The following is a 15,743-nucleotide window of genomic DNA, read 5'->3' as shown; positions in this document are numbered from 1 at the left end:
AGCAACATAAGCAGAAAAAGATGACAGAAGAGCTCCACCTACGGATTAGTGGGAAGGGCTGTCGGGATGGGCTGGGAGAGGCATCCTGGGAAGGGCTCTCTGTCCCCATGTCCCCGTGTGCCCGTGTCCCCGTGTGCCTGCGTCCTCATGTTCCCGTGTCCCCAGCTCCCCGTTGTGTGACGGAAGATGAAAGGAAAGGCTTTTGCTTCACCACTTTCCCCCTGGAGCTGCCTCTCATGGCTCTGAAATCCTTGGAGAAAACATYTGAGTTTCTGCTGCCTCTGCCTTAACTTTACCACCCTCCCTGCAAATTGCCCTGGAAATTTTAGATGTTATTAAGGAGGCAAAAGCAGAAAAGTCGAGTCCCAAATTTACCAGTTGATTTTACAACCCAGACCTCGGGGCGTTGGACACGGAGCACAAGTCGAGCGCAGCCTTTTAAAAGGCGCCACCAGGATTTTATATGAAAAAGGTTTTAATAAAAAGAAGGGTAAAGTTCTGCTTTAAAGAGTATTTTTTTAAGAAAAGTCTGCTGGAAACAGTGAGGGTTTATTTCTCCTCCCTCACTGGAAATGTTTCTTTACTGTCTGCTGCAGCGGGTCAAGGCACRACACTGCTGGGAGGGGGTGAGGAGCAGGAAATTCAGCTTATTCCTCTCCTCCTGGATGAAATTCCCACAGTTCCCAACCCCACTTTGTCCACCCAGCAGTGACCTGAGCAGAGAAGGAGAATTTCTGCAGAAGAGGAGCACCCTGCATTTATCCAATGTGGCTCCTCTCTCCATTCCCACCTGGAATCTGACAGGATGAGCACCCAACACCCTCAACGCTGCATTAATTAACAATATTTGGGACAGAGAGAGGCGGCTGCAGCAGCGCTCTGGGGCTCCCCTCTCCGGTTCGAGCTCCCAGGCCTGAATTCCTCCCCAATTTCACACCCCGCCGAGTGAAACGGATCCGGGGCCGATAGGGTCGGAGCCGACCGTGCCGGCTCCGCGGCCAAAGCTCACACGCGGCCCTTTGGCACAAAGGGCTCTGCTGGGAAAACAATGCCCCACTTATGCCTGAGCCAGCCACAACTCCAGAGCCCGTTTGCTGCTGTTTAAATTTGCAAAGGCTCCTTGCCAAGATAAAATACCCAAGGCCAGCGCTCGCTACATTATCACAGTCGGGCTTTTCAGCCACATAAAGGAGCCCTTTTTTTTTGTTTTCCTGAGGGAAAGGCTCGTCGGTGTGGCTGGAAAGCTGCAGGATTTGCATGGCCAGGGTTGAGGGGGGGCCGGTGCTGAGCGCCAGGAGACACAAACATCCTGCTCCCCGTGCTGGCAGAGGGATGGGGACAGGGACAGCAGAGCTGGGGRCACGCAGGACTGTGCCACTGATGATGGCATCCACGTCCTGGTGGTGGTGGCACAGCCTGGGCAGGAAATGGGTGTGAATTTACTCCATGCAAATCACAGATGGTGCATAGATATGAGGGCAAGGTGTAAATTCGGGATTTCCGCGGCAAAATCCCCGTGCCGGGGTTTGGGGAGGTTCCTGTCCTTGCGTGGGGGTCACCCTTGTTGGCTGTGGCCATGGGGATCGCTCTGAGGTGGCCCAGCAGCCCCGGGAGCAGGGAAATCTGGGGCCTCACGAGGCTCCGATGGGGTGATCGATAAGGAGGGCTGGGCGTGTTGATTTAAAGTGATATTCCCCAGGCAGCTCCTGCATCCCTCCCCCGAGGGGTTATGGATCCTGCACAGGCACGGTTCACCCCTGTGGGATGGGAAACCCAGGAGAAAAACAAAAATAGGGACAATTTCATGTGGCTTTTCCAGCCCTGCCCTCAGGACCAGGCTCCTCTCTGGGTTGCCACTGGCATCGCTTCTTGGATTTTGACATTTCAGCTCCTGGAAGGGGAGCTGGAAAGGGATGGAACGGAGGCAAAGGAACTTTGGCTGTAAAAAGCCCATGTGGTGTTTGCTGCCTGGCTGCAGGGAGAGCCATCCCCACCTGCCTCTGCGTGCCTTGCCGGGGCTTGGAGCATCCCGGGACCGACCCGGGGCCACCCTCTGCGGCTCGGGGACAGGGGACAGGCTGAGCAGCGCTGGCAGCAGCCTGGCTGGCACGGCAGGGCGCTGCCTGCGGCTCGGCGGGGCAGGTCCCGTCCTGCCGGAGCTCCAGAGTGCCAGGCGGGGTGTGATTCACCGCCCCGGCACCGGGCACCCGCAGCCAGGCGGCTCCTGCTGCCTCCAGAGCYGCCGGTGCCCGCGGGGCACAGCTCAGGGTCTCTGAGCACCTCCGAGCTTCCCAATCGCTCCGCATTTAATGCTGCAGGGCTGTCCCAGCAAATCCCGGGGGACCACAGCACAGCCAGCACTAAAAAAAGCTGGAATCCCACCAGCAGCTCATCTGGGAYACCCTACAGGGACCTCACCGCGGTGAGGGGACCACCAGGACCACGCCACAAACAGAGCAGTGACAGGGGAAACATCCCCGCGGGGCAAACCCCCGCTCCGCTGGAAAAACAGCCGGGAGGGAACGGGACGGCTGTGTGAGGAGGAAAAAAGCCAAACATCCCGCGGGGAAACCCCAGCAGCTGCCGGGGGGAACGGAGAGGCAGGGCTCCGGCGCWGGGAATCACTCCTTCCCACGGCACGGACAGGGGATGGCGGCGGCGGGGGCTGGCACAGCCGGGMTGGGGCTCTCCCCTGCCCGACCTTGGCGGGTCGGTTCCTGCGGTGGTTCAGCTCCAGCTGGAACCGAGCCCGACCCTGCTCCGATCGCTGCTCTATCGCCCGCGCTGATCCCGCGGGCACGGACTGTTCCTGCCCCGCGCTGGACACTGCCAGGACAGCCCTGCTGGCACCGCGACACGTGTAGGGGTCGGGAGGGGGGCTCTGTTCGGGCTGGGGTCCCGGGGTTTGGCACTGGTGAGCTCAGAGCTGCTCCTGCCAGGGGAACAAACCAGCACAGGATGGGTCAGGASCCAGGGAACGGCTGGAGCTGTGCCAGGGATGGTTTGGGATGGAGATCAGGGAAAGGTTCTTCCCCCAAAGGGTGCTGGGCATGCCCAGGATCACCAGGGAATGGGCACAGCCCTGAGGCTGCCAGGGAAAACTCTGAAAACTCTCAGGCTGGGATTGCAGGGCCGGGGGGTGGATGGATGATCCCTGTGGGTCCCTTTCCAGCTCAGGACACTCCATAATTCCATGCRGCTGCTGCTCGGCTCAGGGATCAGGGACAGGCGTGGGAGTGGGTGGCTGGAAAAACTCAGGATGCCAACTGGGTGGCATCAGCCAGGGAAGTGSCCTTCGCTGTGCTGGTGGGAGGGAGATGGGTGGGGGCAGCATTCCAGTGCTAAAGGGGCTCCAGGAGAGCTGGAGAGGGACTGGGGACAAGGAATGGAGTGATGGACACAGGGAATGGGGTCACACTGCCAGAGGGCAGGGATGGATGGGATATTGGGATGGAATTGTTCCCTGTGAGGATGGGGAGGCCCTGGCACAGGGTGCCCAGAGAAGCTGTGGCTGCCCCTGGATCCCTGGAAGTGCCCAAGGCCAGGCTGGACAGGACTTGGAGCAGCCTGGGACAGTGGGAGGTGTCCCTGCCCATGGCAGGGGGTGGCACTGGATGAGTTTTACACTTCCTTCCCACCCAAATAATTTTGGGATTCCACGTGGGGGTTCCACACAGAACCCCTTGGCTCTGTGGGCTTTCACTGGCCCCACATGACACCAGGGTGACTCTGAACACACCTCGTCCCCAAAAGAGGCTTTTAACCCCTAAAGGATTGAAATCCCACCCAGATGGACCGATCCCAGCATGGCTTTGTCTGGARCACTGCAGAACCCCTTCCCTTGTGAACTGATCCCTTCTCCAGGCCCTTTAAACTCCTCCCTTTGCCACTGAGCTGCTGYAGGGCCAGAAAAGCTCCCAGAAAATGTCCCTGCAGCCCGAGGCATTGCCAGAACCCATCTAGGATGGGGAGGAGAGAGTCTGGCTCCCAAAATCAGCATCCGAGCCCGTGCTGTCAGCTGGCCCYTACCTTGGCACCCTCCGTGCTCAGCTACTGCCGGGACTCACTTTCACCTCCCATGAAAAATGAATTTCTTGGCTGCAAAGGAAAGAGAAAAATAAGTCAGGAATCCGTGTTTGGCCTGGCTGCGGCAGGGCTGCGTGCGGGGAGTGTTTATCGCCAAAAAAAAGGGATTCCACCCCAAAATTCCCATCCTGGCCACCCCCAGGTGGGGGGGCTTTGACTGGGTGCTGTGGGAGTGAGGAATTGAGGTGATGGGATCCCACCTCCCCYTCTGCTGCATCCCAGCCCCATCTCTGATCCTGTGGGGTCCTGCAGAGCTGATGCCTTTGGGGGCTCATCCTGTCCATGGATCAGGATATGGCTCCAAGAGCTGGAAATGATGGAGGAGGAGGAGGAGAGGGGGATTAAGGGTGGGCAAAGCCCAAAGCCCAGCCCTGGGCACGCTCTGGGCACAGGGAAATGCCAATCTACTCCCAACCAGGCCTGATCCCACACTCCTGCCCTGATTCCCAACCCTCCCTGCCCCACAGAGGGAGCTTTTCCCCGAGTCTGGGTAAAGATGGGGATTTGAAGGGTTTCCATCACCTCCCTGCCAGCCCCAGCTCCATCCTGGAGCTCAGCCCATTTGCTGCTCCCAAGGAAACACAGATCATATCCCGACACATCAACCCCTCTGTTAACCCAAAGAAAAGCAGGATTGGGGTCTGCTCCCTGCCTGGACATAATGCAGGAGTGGAAGCATCAAATCCAGAGGGCTGGGACACCTCCCCTGCCAGCCCAGGTCCCCAAGGAGGGAGGTTGGGACTGGTGACTGGGGCTGCTCCAAAGGGACAGGTTTGGGATGGAGAGAAMAAACTGGGAGGTGGCTGGGCTGGAGCATCCCTTGGGAACAAACCACAGCGGGAAGGAGCCAATTCTTGATGCTGAGAGCTTGAAAACGACCCTGGAAGATGGGATGGGAAAGATTCTGGGAATGCAGACACACAAAGGGACACAGGGACACACACAGGGACAGTCCTGGATGCTCCAGAGTGGCTGTGTTGGGGCAAGAATTAATTTCCAGCAGATTTTTCTGGCCCGAAGAAGCTGGGAGGTTGTTCAGAAAGTTTCTTTCCTGCTCACACTGATCCAAAATTGATTCKCTGGATCTGAGCTGCTCGGGATTTCCAAACTGGTGAGGATCCAGCTTTCACTGGGGAGGCAGAATTTGCATGGAGTCCTAATCCTTCCTGGGTTTGTAATGCAAAATCGCGGAGGAGGAGTAGGAGGAGGAGGAAAAGGAGGAGGAGGAGGAAGAGTAGGAGGAGGACAGGCTGAAGCTGGCAGCTCCCGGGGCACCCCCGGGCTCTGGGGGTGTCACCAGCCGGTGTCACAAGCCGGTGTCACAAGCGATGTCTCGGCGTGGTGCCCGGGGTCCCTTCCCAGCCCCGAGGCGCTTCCAGAGGAGGATGCACGGCGGGGGTGGCTGGGATGGGGGAGAGGAGGAGACAGCGGAGCCGGCTCAGCCCCAGCCGGAGGCCATCCCGATCCCGGGGGATGGAGGCTCGGGTGACCCGGCAATTCCCCGCTCCTGGAGCTGGGTGTCAGTGATCCGTGTGAGCCAAACCCCGGAGCTTTTCCAAGGGAAATGAGATGGCTGSAGATAGGGAGAGGGGAGGCTCTCCCAGGGGTCAGCTCCGCTTTTCTCGCCCGTCACGGAGCTGGGATGTGCCAAGCAGSGCCGGGAGCTGCCAGGCTGGAGCCACCCCAGGGAAATCCGGGATGGCAAGGGCAGAGCCAGGAGCCGCATCCTCCTGCGCCGCTTCCGATGAGAAACAGCTCCCGAACCTCCCCTAAATAATGTGTTTTGATGCCCTTCAAAGCGTCTGCATCCCTAAAAATCCAGAGGCATCGGACATCTGAGACCTCCCGAGGCTGCGCTGGGTTTAATCTCCCCGGGGATCAGCAGCGGGGCTGGGGCTGACAGCAGCATCTTTGTGGGGCTGGAATAAAGCCTGACTTCTTTTGCCATTTATTTGAAGAATATTAATCTTTCATTTTCTTTCTAAATGCTCCTCTTTGCTAAGGACCTATCTGTTACCTAAGTGCTCCGATAAATCTTCGAAGGTAAAATTACATGTGGGATGCTGCCAGAAGGGTACATTTAAGAATACTTCCTAAATTATCAACTGCATTAATCTTAATTACTTGGGTAAAAGTAGAGTCTGGCATTAGGGTGGACTAAATTGAGCGGGTGTTTGTTTGTCTTTATCACATCACATATTTGAGATCATTTAACAGAGCCCAGATAAAAGGGGCAGCGAGGGCCAGAGCAGCTGCTTCGTGGAAATGCTGGCTCTGGGTGACAAAGAGCAGCTGGGAGGGGACCCTGGGGGTCCCTGAGATGGCAGGACCTGCCTGGGGCAGGTGGCAAAAATAGAAAAAATAGAAAAAAAATAGAAAAAAAATAGAAAAAAAATAGAAAAAAAAATCCAAACGAACTCCTTAGGCAGCAGGTTGGGTGATAAAAGCAGTTTTGGAGAGAGACAGGATGGGGGAATGGCTTTAAATTGAAAGAGAGGAGGTTTAGGTGGGATTTTGGGAAGGAATTCCTCTCTGTGAGGTGGGGAGRCCCTGGCACAGGGTGCCCAGAGCAGCTGGATGGTCCTGGAGATCCCTTCCACCCCAAACCCTGTGACCCCACATCCCACTAATCCCATTACCCCAGGATCAGGCCCCGCTCCGCATTTCTCTCCTCACCTCCGTGACCCCCAAAAAGGGGAGCAAAAAGCCAAAAATGGCAGGCAGTGACAGCACTCGCAGGCCAATCTCACATTTCCTTCCTCCCTGCAGAAGCTGGGTCTGCTCCAAGCTCCCGCTCCCAGCCCTGGTCAAACGGGGACAGGAAACCTGAGAGCGATGAGCGCATCCCAGGATTTTCACCCAACCTCATTTAGCTCCTTGTCCTTTTGGTATCCCGCTGCCCTCCTTGGGAGCTGTGCTCAGGGCTGGGGGTGGCTCTGCCTTTGGGCTCACACACACACGGATCACTGTCAGCAATTAATTGGCTCCCTGCAATTAAACACTCAATTGGGGTCGGGGGATGAACGGCAGCAGTGCATGAATCCAGAAATTCCTTGGGATGCTGTGAATAGGATAGGGATGGAGAGAGTGCACTGCCCTAGGGGTCTCACCCCATTCCTGACCCAGACACAGGGACACAGGGACAGAGGGACACAGGGACACAGGGACACAGGGACACAGGTCCTGCCGAGCCCCGGAGGGCACAGAGGGATCAGCAGCAGCTCCCAGCAGAGCAAGGGCAGGCAAAGCCCAAAATTATCCCCGAAGTGCTCTGGCTGAAGGAACACAGCGGCCATGAGACCCGGACACAGGCAGGATTCGGCTGATGGGGAGGGCAGCACCGCACCCGGGGCTCAGAGGGACTGGGGGAGCATGGGGACAGTGAGAAGGACAAGGGTGGCACAAGGACCAGGGGTGGCACAAAGACCAGGGGTGGCACAATATTCGGGGTGGCACGAGGACCATGGGAAGCACATGGACCAGGGTGGCACAAAGAGCAGATGAAGCACAAGGATCCAGGGTGGCACAAGATTCGGCGTGGCACAAAGAGCAGGGTGGCACAAGACCATGGATGGCACAAGGACCATGGGTGGCACAAGGACCATGGCAAGGTCGAGGATGACAGGTGGCACAAGACCACAGGAAGGACAAGGACCATGGGAGGCACAAGATCCAGGGTGGCACAAGGACTATGGGAAGGACAAGGACCAGGGGTGGCACAAAGACCAGGGGAAGCACAAGGACAGCAGGAAGGACAAGGGTGGCACAAGGACCACAGATGGCACAAGATTCGGGGTGGCACAAAGAGCATGGGTGGCACAAAGACCATGGGTGGCACAAGGACCAGGGGTGGCACAAAGAGCATGGGTGGCACAAGGACCAGAGGTGGCACAAGATCCGGGGTGGCACAAGGACCATAGACGGCACAAAGACCAGGTGAAGCACAAGGATCCAGAGATGGCACAAGGACCAGGGGTGGCACAAGAACATAGATGGCCCAAAGAGCAGGGGTTGCACAAGGATTATAGGAAGGACAAGGACCAGGGGTGGCACAAAGACCAGGGGAAGCACAAGGACAGCAGGAAGGACGAGGGTGGCACAAGGACCAGGATTGGCACAAGAGCACAGGAGGGACAAGGACCATGGATGGCACAAGGACCATGGGTGGCACAAGGACCATGGGTGGCACAAGGACCATGGGAAGCACATGGACCAGGGGTGGCACAAGGACCAGGGGTGGCACAAAGAGCAGATGAAGCACAAGGATCCAGGGTGGCACAAGATTTGGGGTGGCACAAAGAGCAGGGTGGCACATGACCATGGATGGCACAAAGACCAGGGGAAGCACAAGGACAGCAGGAACGACAAGGGTGGCACAAGTACCACAGGTGGCACAAGGACCAGAGGTGGCACAAGGACCACAGGTGGCACAAGGACCAGAGGTGGCACAAGGACCACAGGTGGCACAAAGATCATGGGTGGCACAAGATCCAGGGTTGCACAAAGACCAGAGGTGGCACAAGGACCATCACAGCACTGAGCAGCAGCCCCAGCTCGGGTGCTCTGGGCCCACCCACCACTCCGGTCTGGATGATCCCATCACCCCAGAATCCCGGGATGTGCCACACCAGAGCCCGTCCCTGCAGCCTCACATCCCTCCCACCCCACAAAGCTCGTCCTGGTGACTCCCAGCCATCCCAAAACTGTCCCAAAGGCCGGGATGCTCCGGTCCAGCCTGAACCAGTTCCCACAGGATCTGATAGGAGGAGACTGCTGCCAGATTTGGGGGCTTTTAAGCTGTCAACTTTCTTATAATTATTAGCAATGTTTTCAATCAGTTCTCCTCTGAAATTTGCTTCAGAAAGACAAGATTAATGAGCATTTCCTTTGGGGATTTATTGCACTGTTAATTATTCTCTGCCAGAAATTTGGTGCAGACTATTATCAGCTTTTTTTTCCTTCTCTTTTTTTTTTTTTTTTTCAATTAAAACTGATTATAATTTGCTCTCTATAAAAGAAAAGTAGGTTTCAAATAAAAATATAATATTCCCCCTTTCCTGATTAAGTATAATAGTCAAGTGATGGAGATAAAAGTAGCCGGTGGCTCTGGCAGGCCACGTTGTGCAGACATGAACTTGGGCCCCCCAGCAGCATTTCCAACCCTTCTGGGGTCCATTTTTTTTGGGAGAACGGGATTCAGAGAGGCCAACTTGTAATTTATGGAGTTTTCCTGCAGAGGGAAGCAAAGGTGTCTGAACGGAGCCGCCCGCGCCGCGCCGACTTTGGGCCGGGGGTTCAGGGAGGAGGAGGAGGGTGGGGATGGGGAGAGCCGGGGATGCCGCTCCAGCGGCCACCTTCTCCCAAAATAARGTTTGGCTGCAATTTCACAGCTCGGGAGATGCTCTGGGGGATATCAATCCCACTGGGAAGGCGGGGGAAGAAGCCACAGTTTCTCTTTTCACGGAAAAAWCGCCCTTTGCGGCAGGATCCGAGCGGGGACAGCGCTGCCCAGGGGGCTCCGGCCCCTCGCTGCTTCCCAGGCTGTTTGCTCTCCCCTGCAGACATTCCTCGGGTGTCTCCCAAATGCGAAACATCCCGAAAATGCTGCCAGGACAAACCCTCGCATGGTGGGGGCCGGATCTGATTTCACCCGAGCACGGGGTGCGGGGAGCAGCCCAAAGAGGGGTTTTGCTGGAAAACTCTCCCGGCCCAGACCCCGGGCTGGCTCTGACCCCGGCTCTGACCCCATCTTTTAACCCCAGGTTTTAACCCTGGGCTCTAAGCCCAGGCTGGCTCTAACCCCAGGTTTTAACCCCACGTTTTAGCCCCTTGCTCTAACCCCAGGCTGGCTCTAATCCCGGTTTTAACTCCCGTCTCTAACCTCCCACTCTGACCCCATCCTGTCTCTGCAAAGCCCACTGCTCCCCTTGGCTCTGGGAAGCAAAGGAGAGGTTGAGTTAATGCAGATTTAGGCTGGGAATGCCCCGTGCTGGCAGATTTGGGGATTCCTCGGTGGGGTCACAGCTGCGGTGGCCCTTGGGTGCTGCCCGTGTCCCTCTGGGGGTGACAGGGTGCTCGTGCTTCAGGTGCCACCTCTCCTGAGCGTGTTCCCATTGCTTGGCCACACACCAAAGGGGAGCAATGAAGGCAGCTTCACAATTTTGGGGTTTCCTTTCCTCCTTTCCCTCAGGCTCCCTGTGCCAGCCRTGGGGCTGGGATGCTCCAATGGGTACCACACCCCTGGGGAGCTGCACTGATGGGAGACGGGAGCGGAGCTGCCGGGATTTGGGTGGAGAATGACCTGGTTTGGCTTCCTCCAGCTGCAGCTGCTGCCTAAGCCAAGCCTGCCATCACCTTGCAGTGCTTCCCTGGAATTCGCGGCTCCTGGAAGGCAGGAGGGATGTGACACTCAGGGAAAGCTTTAGGAAAGGGTTGAATACTCAGGCTCAGCATCCCAGGACACTCCCTGCACTCTGCCACATCCGAGCTACGAAACAAACCCGAGCCAGGGGGTAAAAGCGAATTTTGAGAAGCAGAATCCCCGAACCCCGTCCTGCTGCAACCCCCGCGGCCCCGCTGGCTGCAGCCGCCGGCGCTGAGCGATGCTCTCCGCTCTCCACGGGAGCAGCAGCGCCCGGGGCCAAGAAAAACGCCCGSAGCTATAAAAAGTCTGAGGAACAGAGACACATTCATGGACGACTTCAAGGACGCCGCGGCAGCCGGGCGGGATGCAGGGAGCAGCCCCGGGCAGTGCCAGCCTGGCCCCGGGCAGTGCCAGAGCCGTGGAAAAGCGGGATGGATTCACACACCCCGCAGGTTTGGGGTCGGGAGGGGCTGCGCTCAGCTCCGGGCGCGTTTCCCATCATTTTCCCGGTGCCCTGCAGCCCCTCTCGGCACCAAAGCCGGGTCAGGTCTGATCGCAGGTGCCGAGCACCAGCCCGGCACAGGATTGAGACTTCAAAGGGGCAGGAATGAAAACCATCCCGCCGAGGGATTTGCAGCCCTTCCTGCTGCTCCAGCTGCTGGGTGGCAGATGTGGGACACGGCCATGTCCCTGAGCCCCAGCCACGGCACGAGCCAGGCCATGCCCAGCTGGAGAAACCCCTCTGTGCTGCTGCTSCTKCTKCTTTTCTTCTTTTCCTGCTTTTYTGCYTCCCCAGRCCCCATCCCTGCACAGGCCAGGAYGAATAATGCCAATATTCATGGCCCAGACAAATCCAGGCTCTGTTTGCTCCCAGGAATGTTTTCTCCAGAGACACTCCAAGCGACAAAATCCCCTTCCTCACGCTGCTGGGTTTTTCTTTCATCAGGCAAAAAAACCCAAAAAACCCAAAAAAACAGCCGAGGGTTGAAGAATGGCATCCTGTCAATATTTTCCTTTTTCTGGTGCTGAATGAGCTGGAAAAGCTCTGGGAGACAAAAGGCCATTCCTGCAGTGCTGGTCCAGGTAAAGAGGGACAACATCTCTCTTTAGGGATGCAAAGCAAGGATTGGGAGTTTCCCCTCTGCTTCAGGATCTGGTTTTCAGGCAGAACAGAAAGATTTTGAAATATTGTCTCACATATCTGAGACAGCTCCCAGGGCTGTCTAGCAGCTCTGAGGGATGCTGAGTGGGAAAAGGTGCTGGGAAGCACAGAAATGAGGAAATCGGGGAATTTCCCCCAGCCTGGGGTGGGCAGCACCAGCAGGGAATGGGATCCATGTGACTCATCCCTTTCCTCATTTTCAGCCACTGAAGGAGGAATGAAAGAACCCAATCCCTCTGGGAGTCTGGAGAAAAACGGGTATTTTTATATCCTGGCTGGAAGATGGAATTCYTCCCAACAGCGATAATTTAAAAAAATAAAACTTAAAAAAAATAAAAAAAAAGGTCAAAGCCACTCATAAATGGTTCCTGTCCAGCCCTTGGACGCAGGGAGGAGAGGGAAGGGGTCAGGACATCACTCCCTGTCTGACCCCACACTCATCCCRGAACATTTTTCCCGTCGGCAGAACACATCCCAGACAATACCTAATCCCACGGACACCGGGAAGGATTCCTTTCCCCCAGCCCTGCAGCAATGCCCCTGCTAACGCAACACCACCAAACCCCACATACTTTCCCAGTGAATTCACAGACCAAGAGCATTTTTTCCTTCACCTGGAGATTTAAAGCTTTGGGAGGAGATTTTTTTTTTCTTTCTTTTTTTTTTTTTTTTTTTTTTTTTTTTTTTTCAGGGAAAGTCATGTGGGATCCTCATCCCGGCAAGGGGATAAGGAATAACGCCGTGCATCTCTCATCTGCGCTGCTCCTTTTCCTCCCTTTTCCAGCCAAACGTTGCAAGTAATAATTTTCCCACATGGAGCGGGAGCTGCCGTAAAGTGGCTGCTTCTTCCATTAAAACCACGGCTGCTGCTGGATTTTGGGAAAGGGGGTGTTGGAGGAGGGCTCCCCACGGGCTATCGCTTTTCCTCGCTGCTTCCTGCCCAGGTGATCCCACACAAACCTGCCTGTGTGATGGAAAACATTYGGGATCTGGGACAGAAAACACAGCCTGGATTCAGCTTCCCTCCTTCTGCCACAGAAAGTGGCGTTTGTCCCGTGATTCCTCAAAGCCACGGGGTGAAAAAAAAATTGGGAAAATATTAAATCGAGGGCTGGGTGTCTGCCTGGCACGGCTGTGCCCATCTCCTCCGGGCACAAAAGCGCTGCTGGAGTGATTGGAGCTGCTTGGGGATGCTGCAGGATGATCCCAAAACAAACCAACACTAAAATGAACTGGAACCATCCAGAGGGGAATGGATTCACCAGGGCGGGTTGTCCCAAAAGCCAGCCGAGCTGGGGACACGGGCAGGAGGACACCTCCCTCCCTCCCGGCTGTGTCCTCTCCCAGCACTTCCCCGCATCCTGACACCCAACCCGGCTTTCCCAGGCACCCTTTAATCTTCCTGGCCGCTCTTTCCAAACTGAGCHTTGCAAGGATTGACCAGGGCAGGACCTCCTCGGGTTGTTTTGTTTTTTAAAGCTGCTTTGCAAAAAAAACCAAAAAAAAACAAAAAAAAAACCAAACAAACAAACAAAAAAACAACAAAAAACCAAACAAAAAAAACATTAAAAAGAGGAAGAGGAGGGAAAAGAGGAACAAACGCTGCTCGGGAGCGCGGCGGGGGCTGCAGGGGCTGCGAGGGCTCTGCCCAGCAGAGCCCGGGGCTCGCTTTTCCCTTTCATCCCATGCCAGGCTTCAGCCCAGGATTCAGACGGTCAAATCCAAGAATCCCTGGAAGGCAGGGCTTGGCGCGGCGGGGCCGCAGCTGCCGCCTCTCCCCGCTGCTGTAATTACGGCCCCAAACTTAGAAAGCAGCGGAAGAGCCGCGTGTAGCGCTGCAATTAAGAGGCTCTTTAATTGCAGGGCATTGTTTGCCTCTGCCCGGCTCCGGCTGAGCACCGGGAGCCGCCGCGAAATCCCGGGAGCTGCAACTCCACGGCGTCCTCGGGGCTCGGGGACAACGCGTTTGTCACCCCAAAGGTGACCCTTGGGTCAAGGGCACAGCACCCGGAGCATCCAGCTGGGGAAGGAGCCGCCAAAATCCATCTCTGCTCCGCGCAAGGAGGTTTTTCTGAGGAACAAACGTTCCCCTCTCTCCCTGGGATTCTCCTCCCGCTGGAGAAGCCTCTGGAGCAGCCAGGAATGATTGTCCCTGTCAGGYTGGAATTAAAACGGATCTGTGTGTGGGAATGAGCAGCAGCCACGGAGAGGATGTGGAAGAGGTGCTGATTTATGTCCTGGTGCTCCTATGGATGCTCCCAAAAATCCGCTGCTTCCCGAGGCCAGGCGGGAATGGGAACAGCTCTGCTGGGCTCTGCTTCATCCCTGCACTCATCCTCGGAGCCTTGGGCATCCTGTGGGAGGGAATGGATGTCACAGCCACAGACCGGTGTCACATCAGGGACATCAYCAGTGCCGCCATCCAACCCAGCAGTGGAGAAAACGGGGATCCAAAGGCAAAAATCCCAGTTGTTCCCAGTCTGACACAGGCAGGTGCACGCTGGTTTGGGCAGAGCCTCCTCCTGCCCACAGATGTTGGCTCATCCTCGGGTTTAAGCTGGAGAAAAGCTGAGATTCCCAGCAGCTCCGTGAGAATCCTCCATGGGTTCACCCATCGGCAGAAGGGATGAGCACATTCCCTGTGTCGGGAATCTGACTGGTGGAAAACACAGACAGATCTGGGATCTCCAGCAGGATGGCTCCAGGATGACATCAGTGCCGAGAGCAGGGGTCAGATCCTGAAACTCGAGGTTTAAAATGCTCTGGAAACAGGAGCAGATTTGGGGAGAAAAACAGGAGGAGCTTCGTGCTCCCAGCAGGACTGGGGTGTCCCCAAACCTCTTCTTTCATGGACACAGCGACTCAGCTCCCCCCTTCCATCATTCCAATCCAAAATCCAATATTTGGGAGCTGCCAAACGCGGCTGGGCATCCTCCAGTGGCCAAAGCGGATCTTCCCAGTGCTCCCAGTGCTCCCAGTGCTCCCAGTGCTCCCAGTGCCGGGACCCCTCAGCTGCCCCGTGCAGAGCCGGAGCCGTGTCGGAGGGGCCGGACACTCGCCTGCCCCGTGCAGGAAGGGGCTCCTCTTGTTTTCACAGCTGCCACGGGGCTGAGAGGATTCCCGGAGCTGCGAGGAGGAGGAAACACAGCACGGGAASGGCTGAGGATGCTGCACCTGGGCTGGGGCTGGTCCTGCTCCAGGGAGAGCAGCGAGGGCACACGAGATCTCCAGGGATCAGGGGCTGCTCCAAAACCCTGCAGAGCTCTACCAGGAACGGCAGCATCGCTGGAAAATCCTCTGGGGAATGTCCACGGGGAGAGCTGCTCAAGCACTGCAAAGCTCTCCAGAAGCTCCTGTGGGATCATTTGGTGGGACAGGAGCAGCCACACCGACACTGTCCCCATGGTGTCCCCAGTCCTTTGTCTCGGGATGTGTCCCCTCCTGCCAGGGAGGTCCTTTGGAGGAGGGATGGAGAGAATGCAGGAGCTGGGATGGCAGTGGGCACACGCCACGAGGGAGGGATGTCCCAGCAGAGCCACCAGCCTGGGCCCTGGTGGCAGCAAGGACAGTTTGGGAACACTCCTGGCTCTGGACACAGCTCCGAGCTTCTTCCCTTCCTTCAACCATCTCTCAATAAAGCCACGGGCACAGGAAATCCATATTTATGTATATTCATAAAATCATAGGAGGGAAGGGACCTTAAAACCCATCCCATTCCACAGGCAGGGTCACCTTCCACTGTCCCACACTGCTCCAAGCCCCAGTGCCCAACCTGGGCACTCCCAGGGATGCTGTGACTGAACTCTCCCACTTAAACCTCACATAATATGAAATAACGAGATACTTATAATAAAATAATAAAATGATAAAATGATAAAATCAGCCCCTGTATCCCCTTGCTCCATCCCGCTGCCGGATCCTTCCCAGAAAGCCTCGGCACACGCCTGTCCCCAGCAGCCACTGTCGCAGGGCCACCGGCCTGTCCCCCCCTGCACAAACAGAGGCGAAGAAAGAGCCCTTTTGTTCCGGGCTCCTCTATTGACACAGCTGGGAGCGCTGGAGCCGGGGGAGGTTCCTGCTCCTGCTCCGGAGCTCGGGAAGAGCAGAGCCCGCTCAGCCGGAGCATCCCCC

At 56.6% G+C, this 15,743-nt stretch overlaps 1 protein-coding gene across 2 annotated transcripts in view; it reads right to left on the bottom strand.

Moving 5' to 3' along the window:
- Positions 1-15,743, bottom strand: part of ZNF469 (zinc finger protein 469) — a 72,852-nt gene that overhangs the window by 13,712 nt on the left and 43,397 nt on the right. For both annotated transcript variants that reach the window (XM_057384467.1, XM_057384466.1), the window contains exon 3: positions 4,030-4,098. The gene's annotated coding sequence lies outside the window, so the exon portion shown is untranslated. The remainder of the gene's footprint in view (positions 1-4,029; positions 4,099-15,743) is intronic.

The sequence above is a fragment of the Malurus melanocephalus genome, unplaced genomic scaffold (assembly GCF_030028575.1).
Source record: "Malurus melanocephalus ecotype Western Australia unplaced genomic scaffold, MMel_1.1 scaffold_710, whole genome shotgun sequence".
NCBI lineage: Eukaryota > Metazoa > Chordata > Aves > Passeriformes > Maluridae > Malurus > Malurus melanocephalus.
This window is presented reverse-complemented; position numbering and strand designations above follow the sequence as displayed.